We start from the raw sequence: 11,460 nt of genomic DNA, 5'->3' as shown, positions 1-11,460 counted from the left end.
TTTTAATTCGACTTCCCATTCCTATTCCGTTATGTCCATCCATGGCCTCCTCCACCTTCGTGATAAGGCCACACTTAGGTTGGAGGAACAACACCTTATATTCTGTTTGGGTGGCCTTCAACCTCATGGCATGAACATCGATTTCTCAAACTTCCAGTAATGCTTCTCCCCACCCCACCATTTTCTATCCCTTTTTCCCTCTCTTATGGTATCTCCTTGCTTGTCCATCACCTGCCTCTGGTGCTTCTCTCCACCATCCCGTTTTTTCTTTCTTCCATGGCCTTCTGCTTCTTTCATCAATCAACTTCCTAGTTCTTTGCTTCATTCCTCCCACTCCAAATATCACCTATCGCCTGGTGTTTCTCTCTCTCTCCCCCCCCCCCGCATTTCTAATCAATTTCTCAGCTTCTTTTCTCCAGTCCTGCCGAAGGGTTTCAGCCTGAAGTGAAGTGTCGACTGTACTTTTTTTCCATAGATGCTGCCTGGCCCGCTGAGTTCCTCCAGGTTTTTGTGTGTTTTGCTCAAATTTCCAGCATCTGCAGATTTTCTATTGTTTGAGATCCTTAAAATTGCTTTCTTTCCAATTGCTTTTTGTAAACCCTGCTGTCCCTAGGCACAAAATTCCACTTCCTTATAGGATCAAAAGATATCATTATAAGTCAGAAGATTAATTCAGCAATATTTGTGGGATCTTACCATTTCGTACTGATAGAATAGATTTAGATTTTTCCATCGGGAGCAAATGCCAACAATATTTCATGAGCTGTACAGCACTTTGGGATTTCTAGAGATTGAGAAAGGTTTCACAAAAATGCAAGTTTGTTGTTAAGTGTTTCAGCTTTTATGTTTCTATCTATGTGAGAATTACATTGTCAGATGAATGTATGAGGTCATAATCTATAATTAAAATTCCTTCCAAAATTCCTGCAGTGTGGTAAAGGATTTTTCATAAAAGACAATTGCAGAACTTCCAGATATTGTCCCAGTAGGACGCAAGGTCTTTCCCCACACACGTTCTTGGCAAATTGTACTTGTGTCATGCTGTTAGGCCAATGTTATGGCCTTGTTTTGCTTTGCAAGTGAGATGGTGTTAAATCAATTTGCAATGTCAGCAGCAGTATTGTGCGCACGGATGAGCTCTGCACAGTGTGGCCATCAGCAGCTTTCAGCCTTTCAACCTCCAGCATACCTTGTAAATGTTCAATGTACATATTCTGCTCAACAAATGCTCATTATTTACGGAACAATTTCCAGAGTCTGAATTAAACTTAAATTGAGGTGTGTAGAATTACTGAACTAAATCTAAATGTACTTTCAATGTTATTGTGTAGTCTATTTTTTTTCAAGTGAGCTGTAAATCTGGTTGGAACTGTACAATGAGATGTTTCACAGTTACACCGGCTGGTCAACATTCCTCAGCAGCCATGTGTTTGAATGTCCTTGCTCTCCGGAAAATAGTAACCTAGGACACAGATGCAAAAATATTATTGTCAAGATCAAGTTCTTCCTCTTCTGAAGCTGCCTCTCACTGACAAACGTTAATTATTCAAAGCTGAAAGATCCTCAGAAATAAAGTCTGCATACTTGGAAACCAGCCAGTATTGTCTCTTTTCTAGTTGCATCAGTAACTCTTTGTCAGTAATTTCAGCAATTGGGTCCTTGGGATTAGCTTGGACTATATGTACTCTTGATACCAACACAACTGCATCACAATTGCAAAATGATCTATTTTGTGGCATGGACGTAATTGAACTTGGCTAAGAAATATAATTATTGCAAAAAAGGAGTAACAAAATAGTTAAATTAATTTGTTCTTTCTTGTCTATTGATTTCAGGTCACAAAGATAGTAAACTTAAATGATTAGAGTACTGTTCAGAAGTCCGAGGCACCCACTCACACATATATACATATGACTAGGGTGCCTAAGACTTTTGCAGAGTAATGTACTTGTCCACGTGGAGCGGAGAGCGAGTCTGTAAATCTGGCAGGAGCAAAGGATGTTGGGAACGGTGAGGGCGGTGCCGCAGGAAGGGGTAGTGGACAGGTGGTAGAGGCAGAGTGCCAGGGATGGGGGCTGATGCAGGTGCAGACATACCAGCCCTGAGACATCAGGCAAGACCATTAAATAAAATGGCATCTGGTAATCATTGGCAACATCCTGTGGGCTGCGGACTTTCATTGATTCTGTTTGAGTTACCATTCTATAGGTTTGTTGAGTACGCCCACAAGAAAATAAATCTCAGGGTTGTATATGGTGACACACTGTGTAGGTACATTGATAATAAAGATTTACTCTGAACTTTGAACTTTGATTCCAAACAATTGGTTTATTGATAATTACAGAATGCCTCTCTGGCACTTCCCACTCCCTCCCCTCTCCCTGCCCCCTTCCCACTATCAGTCCGCAACAGAGACATCTATCAGAATCTGATTCATCAGCACTCATGCATGTCATAAAATTTGTTTTTTTTGCAGCAGTAGCACATATATATAAAATTTCTACAGTACTGTCAAAAGTCTTGAACACCCTTGCTATACATATGTGCCTATGACTTTTGCACAGTACTGGGCATAAATAGCCCAGCATGAATCTTGGACAGAAGTTCAAACATAGACATAATGGTGAATTCTTTTAGCATACTTAACAGTACGTTCTCAACCATAATGTATAGGAGTTGTTAGCTGATGCCACAACTTTCATTGGACAGCAAGCAGTACCCGAGGGAATCTCAGAGTATGCTACCCTTGTTTCAGATTACCATGTTGAAAGAAGGAAGCATCCATTCACTGCCCTCCAGCAGAAGAGTAGGGATGGTTGTGTCAGTTTATAAAGCAGGCATCTGCTCCTGTTTCTGTCACTTGTGCGTGCCCTTGCTGCCAGCCAGAAAGTGATACTGCTGCTCATGCCGAGAAATTCAATCCTAAACCAGACTTTGCAGGTCCAGAGATTGTGTGTGTGTGTGTGTGTGTGTGTGTGTGTGTGTGTGTGTGTGTGTGTGTGTGTGTGTGTGTGTGTGAGAGTGTGTGTGTGTGTGTGTGTGTGTGTGTGTGTGTGTGTGTGTGTGTGTGTGTGTGTGTGTGTGTTGTCAGACAGGAGTGAGGAGGAGGTGGTGAGGGATGGAGATGGGTGGAGTGAAGGGTATTGGGGAATGCTGCAGCAGACAACGCAATCACTGCCTCCTCATCCCAATGGCCTGCCCCATCATGTCTGCATGGCAGAGTAAGTTTTCATTGACTCTATGTGACCCAAACATGAGTGAGTTGTGAACCAGAGTGGTGATCTGCCCTGTTAGCCCGTTTACAAGGCAGTGATCTCTTGGCTAGAGGTTCATTTTACGTGATATTGTAGACAGGCAAGGAATAATGGCATCATGATAACTGTCAGCATATTGGGCAGTGACCTGTGAAATGCAGCCTGTAATTTCAGAGAACAGCAGTGCTTTGAGCTGTAGTACTGGACTACCTATATTTAGAATCTCCGGCTGTGTGTAAGTCCGGACTGCAGATTGTTAGTAAATGACCAAAGGATAACCTCTATTTGATGGTGAACTGTCTTTACACGACGTTGGGAAATTACTGGACACTGAATATAACACCTTCCCTTTCTCTTTGCTCCTTACATACTAATTGCCTGTTATGCTGCTGGTGCTTAAGACAGCAATGGAGGTCCTCCATCTCTGGTGATGTTCAGGGCTTCCTTCATCTTGTCAGTAGCTTCCTCCTGGTTTTCACTACTGTCAGTCATACAAGTCCTGGGTGGAGCCTCAGGAATACTGTCACACTCAATTGTAGATGGATTCTTCATTGCCGTTTCCGTAACAGTTTTGTTTTATCAGTCAGGTTTCGTTAGCCCTGAACTGAACCCCTGAACCTGGAGGCCCTTTTGCATGGGGGGGGGGGGCCCAACCAAGAACCATAAGACATAGGAGCAGAATTAGGCTATTTGGCCCATTGAGTTTGTCTTGCCATTCAATCATGGCTGATCCTTTATTTTCCCCTCCTCCGCCTCACTCCCTGGCCTTCTCCCCTTAACCTTTGATGCCGTGTCCAATCAAGAACCTATCAAACTCTGCCTTAAATACTCCAAATCATCTGGCCTCCACAGCTGCCTGACGTAACAAGTTCTACAAACTTAACACCCTCTAGCTAAAGAAATCTCTCCACATCTCAGTTTTAAATGGACATCCTCTGTCTTGAGACTGTGCCCTCTTGTCCTAGACTCCCCCACCATGGGAAATGTTCTTTACACATTTACTCTGTCTAGGCCTTTCAACATTTGAAAGGTTTCAGTGAGATCCCCCTCCATCCTTCTAAATTCCAGCGAGGACAGACCCAAAGCTATCAAACATTCCTTGTATGATAACCATTTAACTCTTGGAATCATCCTTGTGAACTTCCTCTGTACCCTCTCCAATGCCAGCACATTTTTTCTTAGATGAGGAGCCCTAAACTGTTCACAATACTCAAGGTGAGGCCTCACCAGTGCCTTATAAAGTTTCAGCATCACATAACTACTCTTTTTGAAATGAATGCCAACATTGCATTTGCATTCTGCACCACTGACTCAACCTGCAAGTTAACCTTCAGGGTGTTTTGCACAAGGACTCTCAAGTCCCTCTGCATCTCAGATTCCTAGATTTTCTTCCCGTTTAGAAAATAGTCCACACATTTATTTCTACTACCAAAGTGCGTGACCATGTATTTTCCAACATTGTATTTCAATTGCCACTTTCCTGCCTATTCTACTAATCTGTCTAAGTCTTTCTCCATCCTGCCTGTTTCCTCAACACTACCTGCCCATCCATCAATCTTCGTATCATCTGCAAACTTGGCAACAAAACCATCTATTCCATCATCTAAATCATTTACATACAGCATAAAAAGAAGTGGTTCCAACACCAACCCCTGTGGAAAACCACTGGTCACTGGCAGCCGACCAGAAAGGGATCTTTTTATTCTCACTCGCTGCCTCCTACCAATCAGCCAATTCTCTAACCATGCCAGTAACTTTCCTGTAATGGCTCTTAACTTGGTAAGCAGCTTGTCAAAGGCCTTCTGAAAGTCCAAATATACAACATCCATTGCATCCCCTTTATCTATCCTACTTGTGATCTCTTCACAAAATCCCAACAGGCTTGTCAGGCAAGATTTTCCCTGAAGGAAACCACGCTGACTTTGTCCTATCTTGTCCTGTGTCACCAAATACTCCATAACCTCATCCTTAACAATTGACCCCAATATTTTCCCAACCACTGAGGTCAGGCTAACTGGTCTATAATTTCCTTTCTGATGTCTTCCTCCTTTCATAAAGAGTGGAGTGACATTGCAATTTTCCAGTCCTCTGGAACCATGCTAGAGTCTTAAAATATTATAACTAATGCCTCCACAATCTCTATCGCTACCTCTTTCAGAACAGTAGGGGCACAGTTCATCTAGTCTGGATGACTTACGTATCCTTAGGTCTTTCAGCTTTTTGAGCACCTTCTCCCTTGTAATAGTAACTGCACGCACTTCTCTTCCCTCACCCCCTTCAAGATCTGGCACACTGCTAGTGTCTTCCAAAGTGAAAGCTTAAAGCTTTGACTCCAGCCAACATAGTTGTCAGGTCATTGAGGCATGCATGACTTCAAACCAGGACAAGGGTGTGGTCCACTTGGAGGTCTCTTTGCTCCTACTGGGAGCTAAATCTTGAGGACACTCACATTCACAACTATCCTATGATCAAATGCCCATGATCAAATGAGTCATGTCTTTTGGTGACTGATCTGGTCACCCTGACCTGGACTACATTGTTCCTGTGACAGCGATTTAATACTTTTAATAAGTAAGGTCATAGTCATAGAGTACTACAGCACAGGAGCAAACCCATTGGCCCATCTTGTCCATGCCGACAGGATCCATTGCAACCACTGTTTCCCTTTCTATCCAAAATTATGCTGCACACTCGGCCTCTCCAACTGGCCTGTGTAGCTTTTTAGCTGGTTATCTTTAATGATACAAGTACAGGTCCTCCTCAGCCTATGAATGCCTGACTTAGATACATACTGTACCTGCGCATGAGCAATTGGAAGAGTAACAATATGGATCTGTTGCTTGCTCTGGTGAGGGTGTAGGAATTTTCTGCCACCTGAAGACTTGGCTCTTGGCTGCAATTCCAACCTGTGAACTGTTCAGGTTACAAACAATTCTCAGGAGCAGAACCTTGTTGTAACTTGGTGCAAAAAAATTGCATTACATTTTAGATGGTCCTATAGAGCATTACTTCAATTAGATTTCATTTGTGTCAAATAGAAACTTTATAAAGGATACATAGAAAATGGGGCAAAATACCTTTAAAACTTCCAAGTGAAAGCTAATCCCCAGATAGAAATGGAATGCCGTGTACAAGGAGGCAACTTCTGCATATCAATCGTAAAAACTTTTATCGTAGAAGTTAGACATCAGGAGATAATTTTACAGCAGCATTGTGAGCATTAAAACTCTGTGGCCAGTCAAAATTTTCAGATGTTAGTAGACATCACACTCTCCCCCTTTCTCATCGCCTTTTAGCCTTTATTCTCTCCAAGCTTAACGGAGCGCAAACTGCTTCTTAATCTACAGCAGTTTGTGCATCACCATGTAAAGTGACGTTGCCTACTAATGAAGGAACAATCAACCCTTCTTCTGTCAAGTATTGGAACACAGCAAATAGAATCTCTTTTCCACTGTGAATCATTGTATATTTGAAATTCACAAGCTACCAATGACACTTTTGTGTACAGTTTTTTTTTTGCTTCTATTGTGTTTCTTTGTATCTACTGGGAATACCAGCAAAGAAATTAATCTCAGGGTAATATATGGCGACATATACTGTATGTACTTTGATAATATATTTGCTTTGAACTATTAAGGATACTGGCAATTTCTCCAAAGATGCTCTCCATCAAGTGAAAGTGAAATGGATTCAGTTGTCTTTGAACAGAGAATTTTTGTGACTTCCTATATACACAGTTGTACAGCATACTCTGTGATAATGCAAATATTTCCACCTGTGAAGGAACCCATGTACTAAGAGTTATTAGTTCAATCACAGGAAATACAGAGAAAATACAGTTAATGTCCATAAAATCATAAGGTATAGGAGCAGAATAGGCCACTTGGCCCATCGAGTCTGCTCTGACATTTCATCATGGCTGATCCAGTTTTCCTCTCAGTGTCTACCTCCTGTTTTCTCCCCGTGTCCTTTCATGCCCTGATCACCCAAGATTCTGTCAACCTCTGCCTTGTATACATAAAGGCTTGGTCTCCATAGCTGCCTGTGGCAAAGAATTCCACAGACTCACCACTCTCTTGCAAAAGAAATTCCTCCTCATCTGTGTTCTAAAAGGACTCCCCTTTATTCTGAGGCTGTGTCCTCTAGTCTTAGACTCACCCACCATAGGAAATATCCTCTCTACATCCACTCTATCAAGGCCTTTCACTATTCAATAGGTGCAGTCACCCCTCATTCTTCTGAGTTCTGGTGAATACAGGCCCAAAGCCATCATACACTCTTCAGATGACAAGCCATTCAATCTTGGAATTATTTTCATGAATCTCCTTTGGACCCTCTGCAGTTTCAGCACATCCTTTCTAAGATAATGGGCCCAAACCTATGCACAATACTCCAAATGAGACCTTAACTGTGCTTTGTAAAGTTTCAACATTACATCCTTGCTTTTATATTTTAGTCCTCTATGGCCTATTTTATCACGTGTCTCCAAGTACCCCGAGACCACATCCTTAACAATTGACTCCAACATCTTCTTAACCGCTGAGGTCAGACTAACTGGCCTCTCCTTTCTTCTGCCTCTCTCTCTTCTTGAAGAGTGGAGTGATATTTGCAACGTTCCAGTCTTCTGGAACCATTCCAGAATCTAGTGATTGATGAAAGATCATTACTAATGCCTCCATGATCTCTTCAGCCACCTCTTTCAGAACTTTGGGGTGTTTACCATCTGGTCCAGGAGGTTTATCTAACTTAAGGCCTTTTAGTTTCCCAAGAATATTTTCTCTAGTAATGGTAACTCCACAGACTTCATGACCCCTGACACCTGGAACTTCCACCATACTGCTATTGTCTTCCACAGAGAAGACTGATGCAAAATACTTATTCCGTTCACCCACCATTTCATTGTCCCCCTTTGTCCTGCTTTGAGTCTGTAGTTGTGACTGTACAGGCAGATTTAATTGACAAGCTGATGCTGAAACACTAATGTCTCACATTTCTTAATGTGATCCCAAGCCAGATTTAACCCAAGCCAGATTTGATGAATTTCTGATGTTTTTTTCTTCTTTTCCTCTTCTTTCTTACTTTCTGAGCAGCTTATCCTGCTCTACATGACCTCTGCTCAATCTCCCAGCCCTGTTTTATCAAATTGCATCAACAATCACAAGCTGAGTGATTCCATGAGTCACTTAGAGGCATAGTTCTGTGATTGTGCCAAAAGTGCAAGTCATTAGGAAATTGATGAATGTATTCATCTGTTTAGCAGGAAAGCCAGCATGTTTGAAAGTAATTGGTAAAAATACATTTTAATAAAATATTGAGCAGCATTTGAGATGAATAAATTAAGTACCCAGAGTAATCTACAGGATTAGATGTTTTAGATGAGAACAAAAACATTTATTTGAAAATGTTTGCCATTTTTGATTAATCTCTGCTCCATACTTTGACTTCCCAACAGATCCCTCCAATTTATTGTCCTATGAAACATATTAGGCTCTTTTGCTTGCTGTTAAGCATTATAACTGAAGGCTATGACCGTCTTTCCTCTTGAAGTGGGCTGAGTGTTTATTAAAGATGTTTATGAAAAGTTCTATAAATACCTGTACTGTAAATGTAATGCCCCGGTTCATATTTTTACTGTTATGCATCTGTATTTCATTTAGGCAGCTCTGTAAAAGCAGTCTGTTCTGTGTTCATGCTTGTTCGAATTACTGTTGAAGCAAAGAGAGAGAAGAAATGTGTGCCATCCAATTAAGATGGTCAGATTAAGGGGAGGTTTCTCTGGTGAGGGACAAAAAGGTTGGGCTTGGGGCTTTTGTTCGAGAGGAGATGAAGAGAGAAAACACTGGGGAAAACTGGTAATAGTGTACGGTCCGGTGGGAGACCCGTTTGTTTGAGATGGATTGTGAGTGACGATCAGAAGGTGGTGTGCACTTTCACATTGACCGAGGGCCCAGCGCATGAGTGACGGAGAAGTTCAAGATGGGCTCCAACTTGTGCACATTTGACTGTTTAATTAAAATGGGCCCTTTCCTTTTTGTTTTTCTTTACTAACCCTTTATTTATGATTCATAAATATGATTCCTTTAATCGCATGCAGTGTACAGTCTGTTATTTTGTGGCATTAATTTGTAAAAGGGCAGCAAATGACACGGCAGCCGCACAACCCGGGGTTTGGGATGGGGCTGTGTTTCCCTCCATCTCACATCTGGTGGGGCCGGAGATTGTCTTCCCTAGACTTACACAGACAAGGAAACCGGGGTGTTTCTTAAATGTTTAGTTGCTGGACACTACTGTGAGAAGGCACATGTAACAGTCTAAAACTAAGACTTTTGCACAGTACTGTATTTGTCAGCATGAAAAGGATAGTGAGTTTGTAAATCTGGTGGGAGCAATGGATGTTGTGAAAGGCAAGAGTGGAGTGCTCTGGGAGGGGTGTGGGGCAAGTGGCTGAGAAGAAGTGCTGTGGTAGGGATGGAGCAGGTGCTGCCACATCCAGCCCTGAGACAACAGACAAGGCCATTTGATTCTAAACATTTGGTTTATTGATCATTACAGAATGTCTCTCTGGAGCTTCCTGCTCCCCCACCTTTCCCTTCTCCTTTTCCTAATTGTGATTCTCTTCTGTGTGCCCTTCCCTTTTTCGGTCCGCAATAGAGACCCATAGCAGAACAGCAAACATGAGAAAATCTGCAGATGTTGGAAATCCAAAGAAGCACATGCAAATTGCTGAAGGAATGCAGTAAGCCAGGCAGCATCTGTGGAAAACGTTACCACTCCTCTCTCTAATTCTAACCTTACTCCTTCTGAACACACTACTCTCCACTCTCGCTGCACTAATCCTATCGTCACCATCAAACCTACAGATAAGGTGGGGGGCTGTAGTAGTCTGGCAGACTGACCTCTTCCTTGCTGGGGCTAGGCAACAACTCACAGACACCTCCTCTTATGCACTCCTCAAACAGGAGCATACTAGAGCAATGTTTCCTGTAATTGGTAATGACCAGTGTTTGCAAACATATTATGCTGTGCTTACATCTGCATACCTTGACTCTGTTTTATCTCCACTGGTTCAGTCACTTCCTACCTACATCCGTGACACTTCACATGCTCTTGATCTTTTCAATGACTTCATGATTTCAATTCCCTGGCTCTGATTGTCTCATTTTCACTATGGATACCCAGTTCCTATACACCTCCATTCCGCCCCCACCCCCGATCAGGAGGGCCTTAAAGGTCTCTCCTTCTTTCTGGACAATAGACCCAACCAGTTCCCCTCCACCACCACTCTCCTTTGTCTGGTAGAACTGGCCCTTACTCTCAACAATTTCTCCTTCAGCATCTCCCACTTCCTTCAAACCAAAGATGTAGTCATGGGCACCTACATGGGTCCCAGCTATGCTTGCCTTTTTGTCAGCTATATGTGCCATTATCCAAGCCTACACTGGTATCACATCCAAGCTCTTCTTACACTACATCAACGACTGCATTGGTGCTGCTTCCTGCACCCATGCCTAGTGCATTGACTTCAACAACTTTGCCTCCAACCTCTACCTGCCTCAAATTTACTTAGTCTATTTCTGACACATCCCTCCCCTTTCTTGATCTCTCTGTCTCTATCTCCAGAGATAGTCCATCTGCTGATATCTTTTATAAACCCACTGATTATTTTAGCTACCTGGACTATACCTCTCCCCACCCTGTCACTTTTTAAAATGCCATCTCCTTCTCTCAGTTCCTCCATCTCCACTGCATCTGCTCTCAAGATGAGGTTTTTCATTCCAGAACTAATGAGATGTCTTCCTTCTTCAAAGAAAGTGGCTTCCTTTCCTCCACAACAATGTTGAGACCACCTGAACCTCTTCCATTTTGTGCACATCTGCCCTCACCCCATTCTCCTACTGTCCCACCAAGGTAGGATTCCTCTTGTCCTCATCTACCACCCCACTAGCCTCCAAATACAGCACATAGTTCTCTGTAACTTCCACCATCTCCAACCGGATCCCACCACCAAGCACATCTTCCTCCCCCCTCTTTCTGCTTACCACATGGATCGATCCCTACGTGTCTCCCTTGTCCACTCATCCCTCCCCACTGGTGTCTCTCCTGGTACTTACCCTTGCAAGCAGAACAAATCCCAGTCAGGGCTCCAAACAGTCCTTCCAGGTGAGGTGACACTTCACCTGTGAGTCTGTTGGGATCATCTACTGCA

The sequence above is a fragment of the Hypanus sabinus genome, chromosome 8 (assembly GCF_030144855.1).
Source record: "Hypanus sabinus isolate sHypSab1 chromosome 8, sHypSab1.hap1, whole genome shotgun sequence".
Taxonomy (NCBI): Eukaryota; Metazoa; Chordata; class Chondrichthyes; order Myliobatiformes; family Dasyatidae; genus Hypanus; species Hypanus sabinus.
Note: the sequence above shows the minus strand (reverse complement) of the source record.